Genomic DNA, 19279 nt, shown 5'->3' on the forward strand with positions numbered 1-19279 from the left:
TTGAATACGGATTACAAAATCCTAGCGTCGACCCTGGCCCGACGGCTGGCGTTCTTGGTGCCCGCCTTAGTACACAAGGATCAGAACGGCTTTGTGCCCACCAGGTGCACCTCCCACAATATCAGGAGGTTATTCAGAGTGCAGGAATATGCGGTGCGACGATGGCCGCGATCAGGATGCTTGGTCTTAGACCTTGAAAAGGCCTTCGACTCGGTAGAATGGCCCTATCTACTGACATTATTGCGCAAATTTGAACTGGGGGACGACTTCATAGAGATGGTCGGTCTACTTTACAAAAGCCCCGAAGTGCGAGTTCGCACGGGCAAATTGCTATCTGAAGCCCTTAAAGTCAGAAGGGGCACCAGACAGGGATGCCCACTGTCCCCTTTGCGTTTCTCGCTGGCGATTGAACCCCTCTCAGAGATACTGCGAAGTAGTGGCGCAACCTGGGGCATCCCGCTAGCGGATGGCATGCACGCAGTCTTGCTGTACGCAGACGACCTGCTCCTGTACGTCAGAGACCTAACCCGAATGCCACCGGAGCTGTCGGATATCTTTAACACATTCGAGGCAATGTCAGGCCTAAGGGTGAATTGGGCCAAATCAGGGGTGTACTAATTCGACCCTGACACCCCAGAACCGGATATCAGGATCAGCGGCGAAAGGCTACCTTGGTACCCCACCACGTTCAAATATTTAGGAATCTATATATATAGGACCTCCCCAGACATATTAGATGGCAACCTGACGCGAGCCATCACGTCCATACGGTCACAGGTCAACTTTTGGAAAACCCTCCCTCTCAACGTGCCAGGCAGAGTGACACTGGCGAAAATGATTGTGCTACCTAGGTTACTATATTACTATGCCAACATTCCAGTATACGTCCCAGCCCGCACGTTCAGGGAATTGGAATCCATGGTCAGAGAACTGATATGGAACACCGGGAGACCCAGAGTGGCACTGAGAAAATTATATATGCCTGTCAACGACGGGGGTCTCGCAGTGCCGAATCTGGAGCTTTATTATCTGGCGGCGCAGCTTCAATGGGTGGTGGCCTGGCTTGATGGCAGGAACCTGGAAGATACGGCCACTGACACAGACACGATGTCCCCTCTACAGATCCACACGATGTTTCATCCACTGACAAAAATGAGGAGGCAGGTACAATTACACGTAACAATAGCCGCAAAATGCTATAACAGGAGCCTCCGGCTTACGAAAGCGATTAAGCCGTATGCCCCATCACTCCCGCTCCTAGGCACCCCCAGGACCACAGGCGTGGTAACCGAAGCAAGGATGGAGCACTGGACACGATCGGGAGTGGACACCATGGCGGACCTGTACGCCGATGGTGCCCTGATACCTTTCGCGACCCTCGTGGACGACACGGGACTACCGGCTGGCCAATTCCTACAACATGCTTCCATAATACGAGCATACACGCAGCGGTGGGGGACCATTGCGGAAGAACCGCCCACGCACCAACTAATACAATACCTACACATCATGGGAAATGGCACACATGTGGTGCATTGGCTGACGCAGGCACTATTATCGCACACGCAACTCGCTCTGCAGCAACTACGCGACAAATGGGCGGTAGATAGGGGGAAAGAATGGTCCGATAAGGAATGGGCGATGGTAATTGCGAGCCCCAGAAGCATCCCACGCAATGCACGCTTTAAACTAATCCAATTTTACATATTGCACAGAGCGTACCTCTCACCAGACAGAATCAACCACTACTTCCCGGGCGCCTCAGCGAAATGCCCGAGATGCTTGTTGCCGGGAGCGGACCTGTTGCACATGTTATGGCACTGTCTGAGAATCCAGACGTACTGGCGGACGGTGCTGCCCTTACTTGAGCGTAGTACAGCCATGCCAATACCACACACGTGGGAGGCATGTCTACTCGGCCTATACAAGAGAACTAAACTTAACAGAGTCCCCTCCCGCTTCTGGGACTTAGGCCTGCTTACAGCCAAGAGGCTCCTCACTAAACATTGGAAACACACTGAACCACCACTGACTGAACACTGGCGCGCCTCCCTGGACAACTGGGCGAGAGCGGAGAGCATAACCCTCCATAATGAGGAGACCGCAGGCCTGCGGAAATTCCACATCGCGACACTATGGGACGAGACATTGGGCTCCTTCCATCAAGAATGCCGAACACAGGGAATCCCTTCGAACACTAATCCCCCAGACACACACACGACGCAACCGTCAGGGCGGACACAGTGAGCCACGGCCCCAACGGCCCCATTGCCAACATGCATGAACATCCAAATTGAGACAACCTTGACCCGATGACAGAGCTTAGGCCTAGCCTGCAAGGAAGCGTCCCTCATCCAAACAGCGGCCCTCCCGCCGACCGACGCACAGCCCACACAGCAATGGACAAGCAGTCATAGACGACATGAGACGGCACCTCTTAGCTCCCACCACCTTGACACGTTCTCACCATACCACACGACACACACCTTCTAGTTGACTACCCCATCCTCCCCTCCATATCCCCCCCAGTTTCCTCTTCCTTTCCCAGCGGCATCCCGACTTACCCTTCTACTTGATTCTCCTGCCTTCTTCACTACTCCAGACACGGTCACAAGTTTTCCCCTCATCTCCTGACCGATCTCCTGACCACACCGACGGAATATCGTGGGATACAACTGTCTATGAGGCGACTGACACCACCGACCGTTCCCAAACGGTGCTGGAAAGGTACTGAACCACCGGAACGGGGGAGATACACATTATCACACCTGGCATGGCGTTGATCGCCACTGGCAACCAGGTCTAGGGCCACTCTGTGGCGACTACAGGTATTCCTACTCGCCCTGACACATGAGTATGGCGTGTTAGTCCCATATCCCGACCCAGCAGCTGTCACTGCATTATCACACCAACTGCAACACCTACATCGAGGTATGTGGTATCAGACAGCTACCCCCCCAACGATCGAGACCTAGTGGCGGACATAGGGAGCAGGGACCACAATACCCCACATGATGCATGGATATAGGGATTGCGAGTGTATCATTACAGACCAATTGCATACGCCATGAACCGGGTGCTACACCAAATGTGATGTGACGCTATAATACATGTAATGGCCATGTGAAGATGCCACACATTGTTTCACTGTAAGCTACGGAAAGATGCACAGTTTGTATTTCCTTTTTTTGTGTGAAAACAATAAAGATATATTCAAAAAAATAAAATGAAACACCTGTCTACAATGATGTAGCCTCTGACTATACTAATATGTCACAAGAAAAAGAAACTACAAAGATTAATATGAATCCTGAAGCAATTCCAACAATTGACAGAACTGCATCTGGCTACTTCATCAATTTCGATGACTTTTCTGAAGATCCAAGTGAAAATGAAGAAAAGCCAGCAAATAAAACTTTCAAAGAAAAAATAACTGAACTCTTTCATCAACTTGGAGAAACATATCTGATTTCACCATGGATTGAATTATGGATTGTGTTAGGTGTACTTTTCCTCCTACTCTGGCTTGGGAAGATTTATTGATGGAAAATTTAGTACAATGGACACAGCAAGTCAGAAAATCAAGTTGGTTCTAAAGCCTCACAGATCTTCTCACATTGAAAAAAGAGAACTATCATCAGTAAACATCACAGCCATTCCTATACCTGGTGGTGTAGCATGGGACGCTACTGATTACGACATCTATGGCCCGGTTGAACTCTTGAAATATCCACACCAGTTCAAGGTTTCTTCAAGTGACTTTGTATCACCTAGTACTTTCTCTGATGATTGGGACTTTGAAAATATTAATAATATGATGTCAGATTTAGAAATGTCAGCAAAATTTACAGAACATGATTATTTAGAAGGTTCATCAGATTATGAAAAAATGTATTGCTTTAATCATTATGGGCACCACTATTTGCATAAATCTGCTAATCCTAGAAATGTTTTCACTTATAATCAATGGGAACATTGTCCAACACCGCCAAAAGGCAGCTCAAAAACATTTTATGAGAAATTCCCATACTTCTCAGGGTTTAATAACACTGATCCAGAAACGTTTTATTTTAAAATCATGAATAAGACAGGAATGAAAAACATGTTGACAAATACTAAATTGATATATTCTACAAAATTATATGAAAAATTGTCTACATTTGGTTTTGAATTTTGGAAAAACAACATTGAGACAAAAACTGTCTGGCGTACAAAAGACTGGCAGGTACAAGGTTTAGAATCATTATTCAGAGCCTGCATGATCCCAGAACAGATAATGTTCCTGAATGACACCATTCAACAAACAACCTGTCTTGGCCTAGCCAAGATAAAGGACTTAAACAGGGGGCGTGGTTTAGGCGCCGATGTAGGTGGAAGCGGGACTCCGGAGCTCCTCCGTGCCCGCCTCACACCGCCACATATCCTGAGCCCCGACTCGCGCTCCGTCCCCCCACGAGTGCTCAAGAGAGCATCAGGAACGCGCAGTGAGACTTTGGGGGTCTGGGGGCCTCTGCAACTACCCCTGCCGCACTCAGAGCGGTGGGCACGGCACCCGGCGATGGGAGCGCCTAAGATGGCGGCCGCCGTCCTGTAACGACGTGCCTGGCGCCGGAGCCTACGAGGCGGGGGAGAGCTCCCCTTATGCTGTGGTGGCTGGGGTCTACCGAAGTTGCCTCCGGAACGCAAACGGAGGTGAGGAGAGCTGGCGGACATCCTCGCGCACGGAGCTGCGGGGCAGAGGACGACCTCACTGCCTGACCCTAAGATGGCGCCGGCCGGGACACGAAGACCGGCTTGAAGCACTGACTGCGGAGTCTCTGGGTCCGTGAGGGACTCGGGGTCGGCGCAGAGCACCTGGTCCGCCCTACTGAGAGGACTCCTGAGGGACCCACACCGCGGGGGGGGGGTGTACAGCTCAAGAGTGTCGACAGAAAAGAGTGCAGGGGGTGAGAGGCTGGCTGCCCGCCCCTGCGACGCATTGGCGGGAGAGAGCGTCTACCTGCTCGGGGGCGCCCGAGACCAGTGCGCCCAATTAGCACTGGGGCCCGTAGGTGCACATCCGGCCTGAGCAATCTCGACGCGGGAACCTTGTCAGGAGCCCTGACCCGGGACTATTGTGCCCCACAACCCTGGTGGAGCGAGCCCCAGCACTTGGGTTACTGCACGGACTGGTCCCCACGGGGCGAGGGCCCAGAGATTGGAGTGGGCGAAGGTCGTGGGGCGGACCAGGGTCTGGAAGAGGCACGCGACGCTAACTGCCCGCCAGGATGACACGCGGCAGCAGGAAGAAGGGCTTCGAGGCACTGAAGCTGGACGACCCGGGGCACCCAGAGGACGAAGTCCCGCCGGGGGCGGGGGCCGGGAGTCCATCCCGCCCGCGGGACCCCTCCCTGGGGGACATAATGCAGGCGATAGTGGCGTCGCGGGAGGCCCTTGAGAAACGCATGGACACCATTGGGTCGGACCTGTCTCTGCTAAGGGACGACCACAAGAAGCTGAAGGAGCGGGTAGCGACGACCGAGGGTACCCTGAAAAGTTTGCCAGGAGACGTGGCGGATCTAAAGACGACCCTGGCGGAAATGGCGCAGAAGGTACGAGTGCTGGAGCTCCGAGCTGAGGACAGTGAAGGGCGCTCTCGGCGCAATAATCTTCGCCTTGTGGGGGTCCCCGAAAAAGCCGAGGGGCGAGACGCGGTCACCTACCTGGAGGGCTGGCTACGCTCAGAGGTGGCCCCGGAGGGACTTTCGTCGTTCTTTGCCATTGAACGGGCTCATAGAGTCCCTGCGCGTCCTCCCAAACCGGGGGCGCCTCCGCGACCGATCGTACTGCGTCTTCTGCACTTCAGGGACAGAGACCATATCCTGCGGAGAGTGAGAGACATCCCGGACCTGAGCATCGACAACAGTCGGATCATGATCTTTCCGGACTTCACCAGAGAGGTGCAAAAGCAGCGGGCCTCCTTCCTGGCGGTCAAGAGGAAACTGAGGTCGCTACAGCTGCCCTACGCTATGATGTTCCCGGCGCGGCTGCGGGTGGTCGCAGGAGAGCGCACCCACTTTTTCCTGACACCACAGGAGGCTTGGAGCTGGCTGGATTCAAGAGGGGCGTCGGCAGAGGACCGCGCTACGAGGACCCCCCCCAGGAGACACGCGTCGGAGACGCCGCCGGCGGGACGACCTGGCTCCCCATCGGACTGGCAACAGGAACGCGCCAAGGCGGTGCAGGCAGTGGCGACCATTAGCCAGGGGGACGCCAGCCCTTCCAGTAGTGCTTCGGAGCAGTCGAAGGCCAGTGCTCCCAGCCCTGGCTCCAGCAGTGGGCATGAGTTGTCCGAGACAGACCTGCCGGTTGTGACTCCCCAGACTGCGGATGGTATCCTGGACTGAGATGGTTCGCGGGACATCGATCACATGAGTAAGGTACCGGGATATGTGGGCGGAGGAGGGCCGCTTCAGGACGCTATGCTGTGGGGTGCGGCTGCCCACTGGGACTTCTTACTGAGACCTTGGGGACGGGGAGAGTCGGGGGACATCTCCTGTTGGTTGCTGGGGGTAGTGGGGCGGGGGCGGGGGACTTCGGGCCTGTCTGGAGCCGGCATTGCCGCCACTCCAACCCTATTTTGTAATGATACGCTTTTTTGCTAACTGTGTTTGGATGGGGTTTCCATGTTGGTTATCTGTCCGGGGGAGTGGGAGTTGGGGTAGGTTGCTAGTACAAGTTGGGGGGGGGACAAGGGGGGGGCCTAGGCGTGCTGGAGGGGTGGCTGAGAGGGGGATGGAGATATGGTGGTCTCTGCCATGGGATCCGACTTAGGCTACAAATGTCTCACATGGAACGTCAGAGGGATGCACTCGATGCATAGGCGTCATAAAATTCACTCCTATCTGGTCAGGCGGGGCATTCACATCGCCTTCCTTCAAGAAACACATCTGCTGGATAAGGAGGGGAGGGCTCTGCAGCGGCGTTGGAGGGGACAGGTCTTTCACACTAGCTACTCTGCCTATGCTCGGGGGGTGGCCATTTGGGTACGGGCGGGGGTACCCTTCCTGTGCACGCAACAGGTAATTGACCCGGAAGGGAGATACGTAATGGTGCGGGGCAAGCTGGACGGGAGGGACCTTAACCTGGGTTGTTTGTACGCCCCGAATGTAGACCAACCTGCTTTCCTCTCCCTTTTGTCCCACAAACTGGCTCAGTTCTTAATGGAGCCCTTGCTCCTGGGCGGCGATTTTAACAGCGTGGCCGATGTTACCCTGGACAGGTCCCACCCCCCCCTACAGATTGCACCAGCTGGTAGACTTGCACTTGCGCGCTCCGCCTGGCAACGACAGTGGGGTCTGGTTGACTCTTGGAGGGCTAACCACCCACTAGACAGGGACTACTCATTCTTCTCCGGCATTCACGAGCTACACGTCCGCATTGACGCCTTCCTGAGCTCCCAGGACGTGCACGCGGAAGTGAACCACAGTGAGTATCTCACACGCTCGATCTCGGACCATAACCCCCTCCTCGTGCGGCTGCGCTGGTCGCAGTTTCGCCCGAGGATCCCGGCTTGGAAACTACGTCCTGAGGCGCTGGATGACCAGCTCTTCCGGACCACAATTGCGTCAGGCATAGAGGGCTATTTTCAGGTGAATGCGGGCACGGCGGGTTCAGCTGTAACGGAATGGGACGCGTTCAAATCGGTGTTGCGAGGCCAATGCATAGCAATGGCGTCGGGAGTGCGGAAAACGCTTCTGGACGAAATTGGGAAGGAGGACGAGACCCTGCGGAGGCTGGAGAGGGAAAGACCTGAGCGGCCGGACACTCACGGAGACCTGCTGGGGGCGCGAGAGGCGGTGGCGGCGTCGGTGGAGCGCCTCCGGTGCTTTGACTACAAAGCCTACCTCACACGAGCGCACTCGGAACGCGACAAATCGGGGGCCCTCCTGGCCTGGCTGGCCAACCCGGCCCGCCGGGGCTCGGTCATCCTTGAGCTCCGAGACCACACGGGAGCGGCGAGATTCGATCAGCAGGGGATCAACGCGTTGTTCTACGACTACTATACTGAACTATACCGCAGCAGGGTCCTCCCTTCGTTGGTGGAGTTCCAGACCTTTATGGAGGATCTGGACCTGCCGGTCCTAGGTGAGGAGGATGCGAAACGGATCGGGGACAAGATCGTGGAAAGAGAGGTACGGGTTGCCATTAAGAGTATGGCAAGGAATAAGACGCCGGGAACGGATGGATTCCCTGCGGAATTCTATCTCACCTACGTGGACCTCCTTGCGCCCCGACTGACGTGGCTGTACAATGAGTCGAGGCGATTGGGCTGTCTACCCGAGACCACGAGGGAGGCGTTGATTGTCCCCCTTCTGAAGCCGGGCAAGGAACCATGGGACAGATCGGCATACCGCCCACTGTCCATGCTTAACCTGGATTACAAGATCCTGAGCAAGATCTTGGCGGCGCGTTTGCTCCCTCACATGTCCAAACTGGTGCATGCGGACCAGTCGGGTTTCATCCCGGCCCGCAATACGGCGCTTAATGTGCGGCGACTCTTACATATACTGGAGGCCGACACTTATGATGGTGACGAGGCGGTGGTGTTCGCTGTCGATATGGAGAAGGCGTTTGACAGCTTGGAATGGCCTTACTTATTCCATGTATTACGAGCGTTGGGCCTTGGGGAAGGCTTCGTAGGTTGGACGAGTCTGCTCTACCAAGAAGCGACGGCGAGAGTCAGGTCAGGGAGGGTTATCTCTGAGTTGTGCAGGGTGGGCAGGGGCACCCGTCAGGGATGCCCTCTTTCCCCCTTACTATTTGCCTTGGCTGTCGAACCCCTTGCAGCACGAGCCCGGCTGGGCCGGGCGTATCAGGGACTGGACGTCTATGGCCAAGTACACCACATAGCGTTATACGCAGATGATCTGCTGATGTTCCTGGCGGACTCGGCGAACTCTCTGCGTGGTGCTAAGACTCTCCTGCAGTCGCTGAGCAGTGTCTCCGGTCTTCGTGTGAACTGGGCGAAATCCCACCTATTTCCGACCCGCCCGCGGGGAGAGTGCCCGCAGGAAACGGAGGGCGTGACTTGGGTGGAGAGAGGCCTACGATACCTTGGCACCACGATCTTCCACGACAGGGCCGATATCCTTGAGGGGAATATCGGGTCGGCGATCAGGCATGCTAAAGGGAACTTCGACTTTTGGGGCACGCTCCCGCTATCACTCATGGGGAGGGTGGCGCTGCTCAAGATGGTGACCTTACCACGATTGCTCTACTTCTTCGGGACCCTCCCGATCTGGATCCCGGCGAGCTACTTTCGGCAACTGCGATCGATGGTCATCGGCTTTTTGTGGGGGGCAGGCAGGCGCAGGGTGGCTCACGCCACACTTCTCCGCCCTAGAGCGGATGGCGGGCTGGCACTGCCGGACTACGAGCTCTACTACTTGGCGGCACAGCTGCAGTGGCTGACGCAATGGGTAGCACGGGCCAGGAGAGGGACAGACGGATCGGGAGAACCGGCGGGTCCAGTCCAGGTGCTGTCGCGGATCGTACTGGGTCTACCGATGGGGGATTTCCACCTCACACAGGAGTTTGCGACGGCCCGGAAATGTTGGAACAGATATCGCCGGAGGTGTGGTATTGCGATTCCGTACGCACCTGAGATCCCTCTTGGGCTCTGCGGGGCACTTCCGCATGGGGGCTCGTGGCACGGGCTAGAAGGATGGGACCAGCAGGGGCTGTCATCCATGGGTGACCTGTACGAAAACGGGGCGATGTTACCCTTTGATCTCCTCCAGGACCGCTTTGGGTTGGCAGGCGGGGACTTCCTCCTTCATGCGGCCCTAACGGCGGCGATCCGCAGACACTGGAGAACGGGCATGTCGGAGCCACCATTGTCTCTGGGCTGCCAGTACATCGTGATGATGACAGGGACGGTCAAGGCTGTCGCGTGCCTGTCTCGTCGCATGGTCTCGGAATCTGTCGCTCCACTGCTGGCCTTGAAGGCGAAATGGGAGGCTGATTTGGCGATTGAGATCCCCGAGGAGGCATGGAAGGGAATACTGGAGGGGGCCCGAAATAGCACACGCAACGCAAGGTTCCAGCTGGTGCACTTTTATGTCCTGCATAGGGCCTACCTGACCCCTGATAAATTGCATACATACTTCCCGGCCCACCCGGCATCCTGCCCACGTTGCCCGGCAGATCCTGCCGACTTCCAACATATGTTCTGGTCGTGTCCCGAGCTGGGGCCCTTTTGGGAGGAAGTAGTGGAGGTTCTGAGGGAGGTGACGGAAAGGGACCTGCAACTCACCATGGCGCATTGCATACTACACTGGTTCCCACACACTTCAAAAAATAAAGTCACTAGCAAGTTTCTGGACTTGGGGCTTCTCCTGGCGAAGCGAGCCATCACGTCCCAATGGAAGGCGTCCCGGGGCCCTGTGATAGGGCGCTGGAGGTCTGAACTGCATAAGTGGGCTAGATGTGAGGGTGAGGTTCGCCTGCGAGCCGCGCTCAGGGCAGGCAACGACACAGCACTGGAGAGGGCCAGGGCGTGGGAGGGGATGGTCCTGGGACTCACTCTCGTGGACATGGAGGAGGAGGACTCCCCGGGACATAGTCCGGCTCCGGCGAAGCGCCCTTCCGACGGGGGGACGGTCTAGACCTGATTTGCTGCTTCCCTACCTTTGAGTTCCACTGTGAGGACTTACGAATGATAGCTGATAACTCCTGGTACTAAGTTCCGGATCTGGTCCTGTGATTGGGATTAAGATTCTGATTGGACGATACTCTGGCACGCCTGGGGGGGAGGGGGGTCTGGCTAGGGGTGGGAGGGCTATTAGGGGTGGTCCTGGGCGAGGGTGGAGGGGTAGTTGGGGTTGAGGGTGTTGTGGGAGAGGGGAGGGGGTTTGTTCAGGTTGGGTGACAGGAGGCTCTTGGTTCACCTGGCTTTGGGACAGGGAGTAGAGAAGGTTAGGACCAAAAGCGGCCATGTTATTCCTCCTCCGATTGGTGGCTACGGGCATGTACTGAACGCCCCTGTTAAATTTTTCTTCCCAACGTGTTATTGCCGCTCGACCTCTGGGTTGTGAGCTGAATGGCTGTGTAATACTGGGGGGAGGGGCGACACACCTCAGGCGAACCAAGGAGAGACGATGGAACATGCTGTTTGATTATATGCTCTTGCTGCAATAAAAAAATATTTACAAAAAAAAGATAAAGGACTTAAACAAACTGTCTATACCAAAGTCCATACCTGATAATAATAGCACTACAGATGTGGAAATAGACGTATCCCATATTTTACGCCAAAACAAAACTAATCCTGATTGGAGAAAATGGTTGATCTGGCCCACAGACACTAATAACTGTCAAGATAGATTCCTGAACAAAACACAGGGGTTCAAACAGAATAGGCCAGACCCAAGATATTCCCAGAGACAACATCCAGGGATAATAACAACATACAGTGTAGGAAAACTATGCCTCGAATGGCTACAGAAATCCACACTACCTGAAATTAAGCAACACTTGACTTTACTTAAAGAAGGTGCTGACTTGCGAGATTTCTTATTGGGACCTCGCAAACAGCGTCAAAAACGTTTCATATACGCCGGTATATACGCTGCTTACAACGAAGCTTGGAAAGTAATGCAAATTGAAACTGCAGAAAAGATACGAGAAAATGATCGTATTCATTTGGAAAAATCACTGTCTGTAGTGGACAATGGGTTAACGACTCTGTACTCCATAATTTATTCACTGGACAGCATTGTATCATCTGCTATTGTTATAATAGAACATGATATGCTAATGTTACAACATGGCAATCCCAATTACGTTCTATTGTACAGTTAGGCTGGACGTTACAAAATCTCCGTTCAGGCTACGTGCCATGGCGTCTAATCAACACAACGTCATTATTTTCTATCTTTAACCTTACAGATAAACAAATCTCTTTGGCACAAAAAGGAGCAGACTATACGGTGCTGAGCATTAAAAAACTAGAAAGATTGCCATTGACAGTCTCCGAAAGACCTGTCATTGAATGGATAATACATGGCACCATTACAATTCCGATAACGACTTTTCAGTTTCAATATTGCCAAAAGCACATACCAGCGGGCATGTATGAAAGGTTGGGTAAAGGGTACATCAAGTCAATCTGGAATTTACCTTACACACATAGATGTTGGAGTGGGGGGAAAAAGAGGTATTTCTTAGTGGTAACAACTGTAAAAATTCACTGAGCGGTACACTTCTGTGTCAAGGAATTAACTGGCATGGAGCCTGCGAAAGTTCATCGAATAACCTTTCATGTCACCTGCACGGCACTCCTGCTACAGAAATAGAGCCATTTTTCAGACAACTTTCCAATGGCAGTTACGTTATGTTAAGTGACCGCAGCTGTTGTGGCATGGTGCCAAGAACGGCCTATCTCGCCAGCGTTACATCCAGGGTCACTTGCTGTATGCAAGTATTGTATCCAAACAGCAAACCAGACAAGCAGGCAACGATATGGCCTTCTCTGAATATCTCTTCTATTCGAATTGATACTTTAAGCAGAATGAAGTCTATTCTTTTACAAACAACTGTGCCTTTAACCTCGTCTAGAGAAACGTATGATCTGCAAGTTGCAAGGACAGCAGCAAAGATACATGCATTATTATCAACAAATTGCCCCGTACATTTCGTAGAAATGTTAAGTCAAATCAAATCAAATCAAAATTATCTTTATTCGGTTTTCGAAGAAAGCCATAAAAGAAAATTTTTAAAACACATTGTCAATAAAAATAAAATAAATTTTTTTTAAAATTAATATGCAGAATGAATACATTGGTCGAAGTACAATAATTACACGGTATTAATATTAGAACGATGGTTAATACAATTTTTTTTTAAATGGGCAATCGATTTTGCGTACAGTTCATTTTCCAACAGTTGCAATGCCAGTAGTGCTGGGCGACATCTTCGGAGTCCCATGTTCTTTAGTATTGGGATTATCCAGCAACTACGGGGTGCAGCAAAAAATTTACAGAACAATACTGTATGAATGTTACTTTGGTCAGAAACACTATCACAAGGGCAAGTTGGAAGACTTGTTGACCAATCGTTTTGGGTGGGAAATGAAACAAGCCTGAAAAAACTACCCAATCTAAATCTAGTCAACAGAATTTTCTCAAAATGAGTGAGGTCTGATTTTAAATAGGGCTCTTGACAAAAAGTGGTTTGGATAGACAGTAAATGTAGTGCAGATTTTTTTCCAACTTCTTTGACCAATCTAAGGTCCCTCAGATGTAACAAGCAGGAGTTTTTAAGATCTTTCTTTGAAATTCTGGAGATCGTTAACGGCTCAGTATAACAACCTGGAGAACCCAGATCGGTAAAGAAAGATCTTACATATTACAGCCACCTTATTTTATAAAATGTATCTAGTGACATGCATTCCTTTATAAGAGCTCTGGTTAGATGGCAATGATCGTTCATCCGGATGTGCCTCCACATCATTATAGGCTGAATCTTTATCAGGTCCGAGATATAATCGATGCCTAGTTCTAGGTGGCATCCGTATGTGGTTGTGCTTCTGGGGACCGAAAGGAGATAACAAAGAAAGGAGTTCTCAACTTTCTGAATTTCGTCTACATTTGAGTATCCCCACACACCCGCACCGTCGCTTGCAAAACTAGTACATTTGGTCTGGAATATTTTTACCCTCTCCTCGGGCGATCTCTTCCCGAGTTTTTGGGCAAAGGATGTTAACGCTGCTGTGGCCCTTAGAAAGGATAATTTCCTCGGATCAATGGCTTTTGACCATGTTACTTTACTATCTATCAGAATCCCTAGGTATGGATATGAGGTGGTTGTATCTAAGACAGAGTTATCAATGTAAATGTCCTTTTTTTTCATTGTTTTTGTTTGTCCCACTGTCATAGTAAAGGTGTTCTTTATGTTTACATTTAAGTTCAAGGAGGACATATACTCACAGTATCTGTCCACCGAACGCTGTAGTTGGACTGGAGTTCTTGCTAAAATGACAGCGTCGTCAGTGTAAAGCAACCCGGTATTGGGCGACGCTGGATGGTGGGCAAATCATTACTATCTCTCACCATTTCTTATTCCAGACTATTAGTGTAAAGGGTAAATAAGAAGGGGGCCAGGACGCACCCTTGCCTGACCCCCCTCTCTATCCTGAATGAGTTGGTGAGGGCTCCATCTATACCATATCTGACCCTTGCTGAGGCGTTGAAGTAAAGTTCTCTGAGAAAGGTGACTAGTGCAGGTTCGACTCCCATGTCAATGAGCTTTGCCCAGAATTTTGAATGACTTACGCAGTCAAATGCTGCACTAAGGTCTACGTAGACCATGTATAGTTGCCCACCTTTAGCTGACACATATTTCTCAGTTTACAGCGTGAGATTTAAAACCTGATCGACTGTCCCAAGCCCTTCTCTAAAACCGTATTGCACATCTGAAACTATGCTATTTTCTTCTGCCCAGGTTTGAAGGCGTTCCAAAAGAATTCGCCCTACTGTCTTGCCAAGTGTATCTAACAAAGAGATGGTCCGATAGCACTCTGGATTGCTACGATCACCCTTTTTAAAAATTGGTACAAAAATCGATGTTGACCAAGATTCCACTAAACCTGCCTGAGTAGTTGCTTCAAGTACTCTCATCAGGACAGGGGACCATAGGTCCAGTTGGAACTTAAATAGGTCTACTGGGACCCCATCCGGCCCTGGGGCTTTAACAGATTTAGATTTTTTAAGAGCCTTTGTAATTTCATCGTATTCAAAGGTTATCTGTATTGGATATGTTGGGGTACCAATGTTATCGGCCAGGTCTTGCATCGATACTTCATCTTGTCTAAAAATGGTTGAAAAATGGTTCACCCAGGCTTCGGGATCAACAGCTACCTCTAGTTTTGGCAATTCCTGATTTACACAGAGGAATGGAGCTTTAACTGTTTTCCAAAAGGTAAGGGAATCCTTCACGAGGCAACTATGATGAAGTTGTTTCCATAAGGAGTCCTTAATTTGGGTTTTTCGTTTCCCTTGTGCTAGTTTATAAGCCTTCCTCAGATCTGCAATCTCCTGCCTATTCCTAATATCTTTAGTTAGTGCGTTCTTTAGTTTACTTAATGCTTTGGTGCATTCCGCATTGAACCACCCCCTCCTAGAATTTGGCCTATTTATCTTTTTAGTGATGGATAACTCATCACGTATTACTTTAGAAATGGACTCATAGCTGGTAAGAATTGTCTCCGGGCTGGAGTTCAAGTCTAGACATGCATTTAATTCGGGAAGTGCCTTTTTCACAACGCTTGTCAAGACTTTTTGTTGGTCTACATTAGCCCATTTTAGCGTAAAATCGTTTCATTTGTCTAAAGTAAGAGATTTTTGGTCCAAAAGGCTCCAATATGCCTTATCTGTTGTTGTGGGAAGGAAGGTTTTTTTTTATGATTAAAGACTTTTATTGCACAACGTACAAGAACACAGCCAATGGCCTACAACCCATAAATGGGCCGGCCGCAAAAATACGTCACTCATACATCCCACCCAATAATACAATCACTGTATCCGAGATGAAGAGCAACGCATTGTCAGATAACAATCCAGAACCTGAGTCTTGTGATAATTCTTATGCATAGTATAAGCAGTCTCAATTTATAGATATCCTAACACTAAGTAACCGTTTAACATCCCCCCCACCCAACACCCCAGATCTCAGAGCCTAACAGCAATGAGTCTTGTAGACAAGTATGCATCCAGAGAGGTATACAGAACAGATCGTAGAACATTTCTTGAGACAATGTTGAAGGCACGGCAAACCATGAGCTACCTAAATGTCACCATTATCAATCCTCACAGGGAGAAGCTTACCCACGCCCCAACCGTTCAACAGACTCCTGCATCCATACATGAAACAAACTAGGGACTCCCATCCTCTGCAAGCCTCGACAACATGTATACTGTGTACGGGTCCCATATATCTCGAGACCTTGAGGCTTCCGGCAGTTCCTCATAGTAACAGGTCAATTGGTCTCGACAATATGCCATGTCTTGCAGCCAAAGTTTGACATCTGGTGCACGTTTCCCCCCCCACGACACAGCCACTCCGCGCTTAGCAATTTGTAGTGCCAGCACTATCAAGCGTCTTACCCGGGTAGGCACTCCCAAGACCACGACCAACAAGCATAAACGCGGATCGGTAGGTATATCTATCGATGTCATCTCAGACAATGCCGCAGTCACAGCTATCCAGAACTTATATACCCGATCACATCCCCACGCCAAGTGTATAAAGTCAGCATCCTCCGCACCACATCGCACACATCTGGATTGGTCTCGCAGGCCATATCTCATCAATTGAACAGGCGTATAGTACCACTGCTGTAGATATTTATAGTGAATGAGACGGAAATTCCCATTAGCTGCAAAACCGCCAGTCATAGAACAACACTTGGCCCATTCATCATCAGTCAGCGGATCCGGCAAGCATGCATCCCACCTCGCTTTGGCCACCGCCCCTCCCCCTCCCTCATCCTCCTGTGAGGCCCGATATAGACGCGAGATCAATTTCACTCGGTCCGTTGATGAATATAGCAACTGTAAGGCACCTAACACCGGAGGCTCCTCTGGGAAGGAGGGATACAAGGTACGCACCGCAGCACGAAGTCTAACGTAAATGAATGTGGCCATAGTAGGATTATTCGTTTGATCTAACAGAGTCTGCAAAGGAAGGAACGCAGCAACAGGGAATACATTTCCCATAGTGAGTATACCTGCACCCTGTAAAAGCTGTAAGGCTCCCAATTCACTCGAGACCGATATCTCATCATGATAAAGTAGCGGCATAGCTGGGGCATATAGTGGCAATCTATTAGATTGTTTGCCCAATTCTTGCCATGCGCTGTACGTACTGCGTATCGTATCTACCTCCCCCTTCTCAAACACGGAATACGTGTTCACTATCATTGCCTTTAGTGGTCGTGGGGTGACAGCACTAGCCTCGAGCGCCACATGTGGTGTATACGGCGGTGCCGATAACCAGTAAGTAGCGAAATGGGCCTGAGCGCAAAGATAGTACAGCTTCATATCCGGTACCGCAAAACCCCCCCAGCTCATATGGTTTCGTCAACACATCCCATCGCACCCGCGACTTCTTTCCGGCCCAAGCCAGCGTGATAAGTAACGATTGTAGTTGTGCAAAGAAGTGGGATGTCAGGGTGATTGGCACATTAACAAAATAGTACAAAAACTTAGGGAGTACCACCATTTTGATGAGAGAGACCCTGTCCGCAAATGACAGCGGCAGTCTAACCCATCTCTTCACCTGGTCTTCCAATTTCGAGATGGCTACTCCGTAGTTAGCCCGTATCGTCTCACTGCAATCCCTGTGCACCCAGATCCCCAGATAGCGCACCGGTTCCAGCGCCCATTCCAATGGGAATTCTAGTGGGAAGGGCACCGTGGCATCCGTGAGGGGAATGATACAAACGTGATTCCAGTGGGTCACTGGGACCATCCCTGTGGGAACACCAATTTCTCCTCTTATGACTTCAGAGGATTCCACACAATTTTATCCGTGGTATTGAACAAATTTATTTGTATTCTTTATTTTTTATTTTTTCAAAAAAGTTCATTAACATAATTCCATTGTTCATAAAATGAGGCATCATCATTATTATAACTTATATCCAATGCATTTCGGGCTAACATGTAGCCCTTCATCAGGAAATAATACTGTTGAAACAAAATAATAATATCACATAGTTGTAAGCATATGATGCAAAATATCTATCACGTCAAACATATACACTGTTTACAAGCCTAATGTTGTATGGGTACAAAGAACGAATGCAAGAAAAAACGGATGCAAGAAAAACGTGAACATTACATGGTAGAGATAACTTACATGCCTGTCTTTGTTCGTGTTGGGTTTAAACGCTAAAGGTAAATGAAAAGGAGAAAAATCATTGTTGGCTATCTCGGGTTTATATCACCGAATAGTAGATGTAACGTGTTATTTGTTGGCTCACTAACCTGTTGTTTACGCTCGGGAATCTTAATTACCGCGATGTGGTTTCCTTCTACTTGAAAACGCCACTGTCAAGAGTGTTTGCCATTCCGTTTGTATAAACAGTGTTGGTCGCGATCATGTGATCAGCGGCAACTGAAAACAGACTAACCTAAAAGGTTGTACTGTTATTAGACGAATCTCTGTTGCTGGTTAATGGCTAGAATGTTTATCGTGAATGAAAATATATGAAGATATATAAAATGAGTATGTAACTGTTTGAGAAAAAAAAAAAAAAAAAAAAAATGTAAAATAAAAGATAAAAATAGAAACTGAAAAGGTTGACCTCGAACCCTGGCCTGGGGAAAGTGCATGACTTAGTGCGGTGTGCTATAACTAGATCTGAGTCACATTGTTAATTCATGTGGGTATATGCACAACAGTATTATAAGAAGTTCTTATGCAATCACATTAGTACCAAGTAGCAACAATGGAGTAAGTTCATAGGTAACATGAGAATTCTATTCTGTCATTGAGTCCATTCGGTTTTTGGGTGCATAATCTATATATCCAGGAATTCTCTCTTTGCAGTAGGTGTTTGGTATTGTCTCTTCCTTCTATCTTTTTGACACTTTCCAAAATTAAAAATTTCAATTGTGCAATGTTATGTTTTTCCTCCATGAAGTGCATTGCAACCATAGATTTAGCATTCTTCAGTCGAATGTTGGACTTATGCTCTGTGATTCTGACTTTGATGCGCCGCTCAGTCTTTCCAATATATAACTTGCCACAGGGGCATTTTTGTGCATATATGACATTGGGTGTGTCGCATGATCCATTTACTTTAAGTTTGATTTCATATCCCTTCATAGGGTGATTGATTTTGTTGCCTCTTAGAATATTGTTGCAATGACCACAGTTGTGGCATGGCTTTGTGCCTTTAAAAATTTCAACACTTGGAATTTGTGGTTGAATCATTTCTCCTATGTTTCTGGTTCTGGTAAAGGTTCTTTAAAGCAATCGTTGAAATCTGGTTCCAGGGTAAGCATTTGCCAATGTTTGAGTATTGTATTTTTAAATTTCTTGCTGGATGTTGAGAATTTTGATATGGCTACTATTCTAGTTTGCTCTTTTTCTGGCTGGGTTGTAGTAATGGTCTCCTATTGATTTGTGTAAGTTTAGATTTAGATTCTTCCATGATGTGTGTTGGGTACCCTCTTTGTCTGAATTTATTTTCCATTTCCGTTAATCTTTTTTCCATTGTGGTTTGTTCAGA

The sequence above is a fragment of the Lissotriton helveticus genome, chromosome 9 (assembly GCF_964261635.1).
Source record: "Lissotriton helveticus chromosome 9, aLisHel1.1, whole genome shotgun sequence".
Taxonomy (NCBI): domain Eukaryota; kingdom Metazoa; phylum Chordata; class Amphibia; order Caudata; family Salamandridae; genus Lissotriton; species Lissotriton helveticus.